General features: G+C 34.7%; 1 long non-coding RNA gene across 1 annotated transcript; it reads right to left on the minus strand.

Moving 5' to 3' along the window:
* Positions 1-1,011: 1,011 nt before the first annotated feature.
* LOC106949939 (uncharacterized) lies at positions 1,012-2,504 on the minus strand. Its single transcript, XR_001425505.1, has 3 exons — positions 2,263-2,504; positions 2,107-2,154; positions 1,012-1,981 (listed from the first exon to the last, which is right to left on the minus strand). It is a non-coding gene; the product is annotated as an uncharacterized LOC106949939 (long non-coding RNA).
* Between the last annotated feature and the right edge of the window lie 4,553 nt (positions 2,505-7,057).

The following is a 7,057-nucleotide window of genomic DNA, read 5'->3' on the forward strand; positions in this document are numbered from 1 at the left end:
AAATTCATGTCTTTGAAGTAGAAATGATGAAAAGCTAAAGTATCGCTGTACATTAAACACAACAAATATGACAATTTAATGCCATTTTAATATTAGAATCACATTATATCCCATCACCCTTAAAAAACAAAATAAATTTAAATTTGTATTTCTGTTTATGGAACAAATCTGTCTAAAGAAACCAAAGAGAGCGGATCAATTTTTACTTTTTAGAAAAATAAAATACAATCACTATAATCAATATACAGCACTACACGGTATATTGAAACAGTATGGTGCTGCGTCATTACAAAGATTTCTTTGTTGTTATTAAATATACACATTGCCTGTTTTGTGTTTAGTATGGACGGCTGATTGGTGTGTGCCGCTTATGGTTTAGTGAATAGACTTTTCAGAGAAGGGGTGGGCTACACAATACTTTTCATTCAAAACTTTTGTTTATGTCAGCATGTGACATATTCATTTAAATTACATAAACAAACAAATAAACAGGCAACACATGTGGCAAAATTCAACGGTCATAATGTCCTGGACATTATGCAAAGTTGAAAGTTATCTGGTGAATTAAGTTTTCATGTCTGACAGTCAATGAGCACAATGTCAGACTCCTCCTTTGATCTTCCACAGTGTCTTTGTTTTAGCATTTCTGCTGTGATCAGAAAGGGGAAACTGTGTGACTGACTGAGTGTGTGTGATCAGGAACTGCTTGTGTTTCTGTAAATCTCTGGAAAACACCATTTGCCGTTGATGTGGGGCTCCCTTAGACACTTGACTTCAGTGGAATCAGCAGTGTGCTAAGTAAGTAAAGAGCCCCAAAATATACTTTTTAGCGACGCATCGTCAAAAGCAGCAGAGCAGAAAACATGGAGCTTCTTGAACTCATTGTATTCAGTGAGATCATTGAGAAATCTACGAGATCTTTCGCAGGATGTAGCATTCTCATTTGATTTATCATTTAATGTTCATAGTGATTCATATACATACTATTACTAAACTTTATCTTTGCAAATATCTTGTTCATTTTATTTGATTTTATTAGAACCATAACAGTTCACCTGCAGCACACATAAGATCAGTCAGTGCACAGTCATAATTAAGAAAAAAAAAACCTATGAGTTAAAAAAAAAAATAGAGAAAAAGTACATTCAAAATCAGGATTTTTGATAATACAGTGTTTAGGCACATCAAATTACATCAAACACAAAGTAATTGATTAGAACAAAACACAATGTATTTCAGTCAAAGTCTTAGGAATCAGCAGTGCAAAAGAATGAATCAAAGTGTTGGTCAGGTGATTCAGGAGCGACAGAGTTGGCAGAGTCTGGCTTCTAGCAGCTTACACTCATCCCTTTTCTTAAGCAGTCAGCATTCAGGCTTGTCTGTGTGAGTTTACTGAGTGGATGTTACACTGGTGTGTTGTCAGAGTCTTCTCATCGGTGGGGACCCGTCTCCAACATACGTTGTCCATTACTCTTTGCTTATATTGGTGTTTTTCACCGTATGGACAAACATTATCAAGACTTTACGTGGAAAGACAATCAAAAACTGTGCTGGATAAATTAAGTGCAATCAACAAAGTGTAATAGAAAAGGAAAGGAGGCACAACAAATAAATTTTAACTAGTTCAAACTAATACATTCGTTTTTATGTCAACCATTTAATTCTGTTTTTTTTTTTTTTTTTTTTAAATGGCCTTACCAAAATAAAACACCATTAAACTGATCATTTTGCAAAACAAAGTAAACAAACTCTCCCCATCTTGCTAAATATTCCTCGTGTTGGATTCATTATAGAGGCTGTCTCCTCGATTGTCTCCTCGGGAGGTGACTGAAGTCGTGACTGCCTTTGTTGTTGCTGTTGTTGTGGCGGTTGTTGTTGTTGTTGTTGTTGTTGTTGTTGTTGTTGTTGTTGTTGTAGTCTTTGTTGAACACAGAGTCGGAAACAGAGTGCAGATAAGTGAAGGCAGGTCTACTGTGTTCACCTGAAGCAAAAACAAACAAACAAACAAAAACAACAAAAAAAAAAAAACAGAAAAGAAACTTAGGCAATACTGATAAATGCTAAAAACGATCAAAATAAAAAATTATTTGCATTATTATTAATTACCTCTCCACTGCCCGACTCACTGCTAGAACTGCGCTTACCATGGCACCTCTTCAAAATTCACAAAGAGATAAATTATTTCACTTTAGCACAAAAAAATGTTCAATAATTTGCACAACGTCAAGTAAACAAAGCAGTGCTTAACAGTTTTGTACTTACAGTTGCATGGACACTAATGCAAAGAAGAATCAACAGAAAACACACTATCCTGGACTTCATGCTGGCTTAGTCTCCGTATCACAGTCGGGCTCGAGAATAAAAAGCTTTATAACGAATAAAAGATCACGCTCATCAACTCAGTCTGCATATGGGTGCCTGAAGAAACACAATTACCTTTTAAACAGCTCTACTGTGTCGACATTGCCCGCCAACTTCACAGGTGTTGCCTCATCTCTGATGGGCCGCGGTTAGCCTCAGGAAAAAAACCAACAGGGGTGTGCACACAGTTTCGGCTTTAGGGTTGGGTGGGGTTTTTATAAGATTAAATGCCCTCATCCTGTTATGTATCTGAGTGGATGTGTGAGAATGTGCACAAACACAGCCAGATAAAATCCATCTTCAAAGAAATGTTTAAAGTTTGAAAATTGAATGTCTGCATAACTGATACTTTTTTTTTTTTATCAGAGAACAATCCTTCATTCTTTATTTTAAAATCTGGAGCCACTCATTCCTTTCATAACGACTTGCGAAACTGTTGTGTTTGGTGCTTAGAGCTCCCTGGAAACGGTGCTTGCTCCATTCTTTCCTAACATTATAATTATCTTGTTTATGGATGTACACATGATGGACGTAGTCTATATTTTTTTTTATATTACAGGTAATAAATATAACGCACTGTTGCAAACGTTTCTGGGAATTTTTAGTCTGAGAGGCTCTCATTACCTTGGCGTAATAATGTCTATCATGTTATATCTGTGTCGCCTAAAGTAAAGTCAGAGTTTTAAAATTGCCTGTGCAGCTTTATGGTTCGAAGTAAGTAAGATAATGCATGAGTGTTAAGTCGTTTTTATCTTATTTTTTACAAAACGTATAAGGGTTTTTGACTTTGGGGTAAACTTGACTCGACCTGAATGTGTAGAATATTTTCTGTCAACTGGAAAGCTGCAGGGTCAATTCCAGCCTCCTCCTGCCACATGTTGATGTGCCTCTGGGCAAAGTGAAATACTTCAGTAAAGGCCTTCGAGTGGTTAGTATGACTAGAACAACACTGTACAAATTCAGTCAATATACCAAAACTTATCCTCACTAAGTTATGAAACATTTACAAACAATCTATTTGCTACTTTATGAATGAGTTATTTACATGTGACTTTTGTACTTTTTAACTTATTTTCATTGTAATATTGCAGACATAAGGCTGCCATCTGTTCCCTCGATGCTTAAAACATCCTTGAATTTAAACACACCAAACCAATCAACTTTGGTTTGGTTTCAACTTTCATGAAAACCTTAAGATTATATTTATTTTTAGTTGTTTCTCAGATGGAACTCAACAACTTGCCTGTTAACATTTGAATTACATAATAAATAACAAAAGACATTTATTTGATGTTATTTAATTTTATTCCTGAGCACAAACGACATGGAAAAAATAGAGCGCCTTGCAAATATATTTAAACTCCTTGGACTTATTTTTTTAAAGTTATTATGCCATAGGTAGTTACTTTAATGTAATTTATTGTGATTTTATTTAACTGACCAACACAATTATAACATGATGGTGAAGAGAAATAAAGATTATAGACAGTTTTCAAAAATATTTTACGGTAAAGATGACCTGCTTCCTAATAAACCTCAAAGAATAGTTTGACTATTCCTCATCAGATCAGTGTTTGCAACATCTCCTGATCTTGAAGCAGAATCCCATCTGCTTCCAGCTTGGATTCCAGGTTTAGCTTACAGATGCACCACAAATCCATTTTCAGCAGAGTAAATTTATCTATTAAACATCAAACAAAGTTTGTTCAGCCGTTATGCTGCCATGTTTTCTGCTGAGCCCTGATTTCCTCCTTCTACACCACCAGTCGGAAACCTCAGCCACGTGTTTGATTTCTTCCATAGATCTTAACTGTTTTTGCCTTTTGAGAATCAGTCCGCTCACTGCTTGACTAGTTTTAAAAACATATTAAGTAAAAGACATTCAAAACTTTAAAAGTGCATAACACAGATCGTCACAGTTAGTTTCTTTTTTCTGTCGCTGTTTGTTGTAAGTTCTTGAAGCTGTTAATTCAGACTGTGAGAAGAAAGAGATGAAAAATGTGTAGGGGGAAAAATATATATACAAGTCTTACATTAATATGACATAAAAAAATGATGTGGGATTTCTATGTGTTTTTCTTTTCTAAATTCCATCATTTGAAATGAAATGAAATGAAATGAAATTTTATTCGAACATGATACAAATATAAAATAAAATAGTGCACAGTAACAAGAAGTGAATGTATTGCTTGATAACTGGAAGACAGAATTATTTCTAAATGGTTTTACTTATTTTCATCACTTCCATATACTGCGCAATCCATATACTTCATTGAGTTCTGAGTTATAAATGTAATGTCGTTTGCATTTGAAATTTGTCTTCAATAAAAATGTGCATAGCTGGTGTGAAAAAAGCCAATTAACTCACTTTTCATTCACAAACACATTGAGACCATATGCATTCAACTTGTACTTTATTTAGGAAACAGCATGAAGAATCATGAGATGTTATTTGCCATATTTAGTGGGGAGAGAAGATTCTTTATGTTGTAGCTGCCACTGTGGTATTAGGAGCTGCTGTGGTAGGAGCAGCGGTGGTGGAAGCAGCTGCGGTGGTGGAAGCAGCTGCGGTGGTGGAAGCAGCTGCGGTGGTGGAAGCAGCTGCGGTGGTAGTTCTGGTGAGCAGAAACTCACGAAGCTTCAGAAGGATATCGAAAGGTACACAAGGGTGGCCATGTTTCCCACGAGGAGGACCACCGCCCTGAAACACAAATCAAGGTCAGGTTTATTCAGATTCAGGAAACAGATTCTGGTTTGGCAACAGTTCTTATCTACTCCAGTAAAACTAGTACAATAAACTTACCCTAGCAGGATGATGGCCTTGAAGTGAGCGGTGCTCCCGGCTGGATGCCGAATCATCCTGTTAAAAACAACAATAAAAACATATAAATGTTTTTTTCTGTGGCGGCTGCACCGACTAAAATAACATTGATTCAGTCTTTATAAATATGGCACTTACAGAATAAGCCAGAGTGAGACACAGGAGGCATCCCAGCACAAATATTACCTTCAGCATTGTTTCACTGATTACCTGCCAAAATAAGAAATAATAATAATTTTAAAATTACAATAAGTTAAAAAAAAAAACAGTATCATGAAGGCACTGAGTCAATGTCTGACAGAAAAATCAAATAGAAAACAGAATGAATAATTAAAAAAGAAATTTGCAATTACTGTCGTCTCTTCACAATCTGTCCCAGAGAAGGTCAAGGCAAATCTGACGGTGTGTTGGTCGTTAGAGCTTTTTATACACATGCAGATGGAGGATATCAGGCAGTTGGGAAACAATAGCTGTTAGGAAACTGTCTGCCCAGCATTTCAAGTATGTAGATGGAAATTTTAAGAAATAGGTGAAGCAATAATGAAACATGAATGGTTTGGAAGATCAACAAAGGGTTGGGCACAAATAAAAAAAAAACGTGATTGGTTTAGTGAGTACAAGATTAAATAAACTTTTAAAAGACTTAAAAGAGAAACGTAAAGGATTACCAGTGATATGTTATCTAATATTTTACAAGGGAAAAAAGGACCAAAAAGATGTTTTGCTGAAATAAAAATTGTTATAAAGCTTTGTTGGAGTAGGTAAAACTTTTAAGTTTATTTGGCAAAAAGTACTACGGGGGAGACTTGAATTTGATTTTGAACTTGAATATTGACAAAAAATCTTTTAGAAAAGTCATCTATCTAACTTTTTGAACATTTCAAAATCTAGCCAAAGAGCAGTGTTGTGTTTTTTGTATTCGTCAGATTTTTTGTGAGTGTTTTTGTGTGGACTGAACAACTGTGAAATTCTGAATCTTTGCATTTATTTCTATTCAAATGATTCAATATTTGAATATCTATCAGAACCTTTTGCTATTAATCACATGATTTTTTCCTCAGCTAATCGAAAGCGTCAGTTATGTGTCGACTTATATTTCATACTTATGTCAAAGAACGTAGTGTGTAGAATTTAGAGGACAAAGATGAATGCAATGCAATAAAACTGTAACAAAACAAAAATCGGAAAAATGAAGTGTTGCAAATACTTCACATATGCACTGTATTGAATTTATTTTTGTTCTGGAATAACACAAGAACAACAAATCATCATGGAAAGTCTTCAGTATAATAAAAAAAGCACAGACTGTTACATAAAAGAGATACAAACTGAGTATTCAAAGGTGCTGTCTGAACTCAAGGTTAATTTCTGGAAATCAAATCTAGAGGAAAGGCTTAATAAGCTCTTTAAATGCTCTGTATTAAATACTGCATCATCTGGTATTGTGAGTGGTTTTAACATTTCCACATGTTTTCTTTCTTCATTGCCCATTCCTGTTGCTCTATGTCTTTTTTGCAGAGATAATCTGTCAAGACATTTAAAGTAGATCATAGAGTGTTGGAAAGAGATTAAAAAAGGCTAAATAGCTTATGGTGTATTTCTTTCAAAATAAAACAAAAATGAATGCAGGTGTATTTTTTTAAACTATAGATAAATGAAAAAATAAGTTCAATTTTAAAAATTGTATCTTACATTTTGCTTTAGTAACAAAATATCCATGTGGGAATTAATTTCCAGCTGCCATTAGGCAAACAGAAGTGAAACCCTTCATATAATTGTTGACCATTTTTTTCATGGATTACATTGATTTGTTTATGATTTAGCATTGATGAAGGGAACTATTCCTATCACCCTAGCCCCTGTCTCTGTCTGACT

Source organism: Poecilia latipinna, unplaced genomic scaffold, assembly GCF_001443285.1.
Source record: "Poecilia latipinna isolate Pla-1442-1.1 unplaced genomic scaffold, P_latipinna-1.0 Scaffold370, whole genome shotgun sequence".
Lineage (NCBI taxonomy): Eukaryota > Metazoa > Chordata > Actinopteri > Cyprinodontiformes > Poeciliidae > Poecilia > Poecilia latipinna.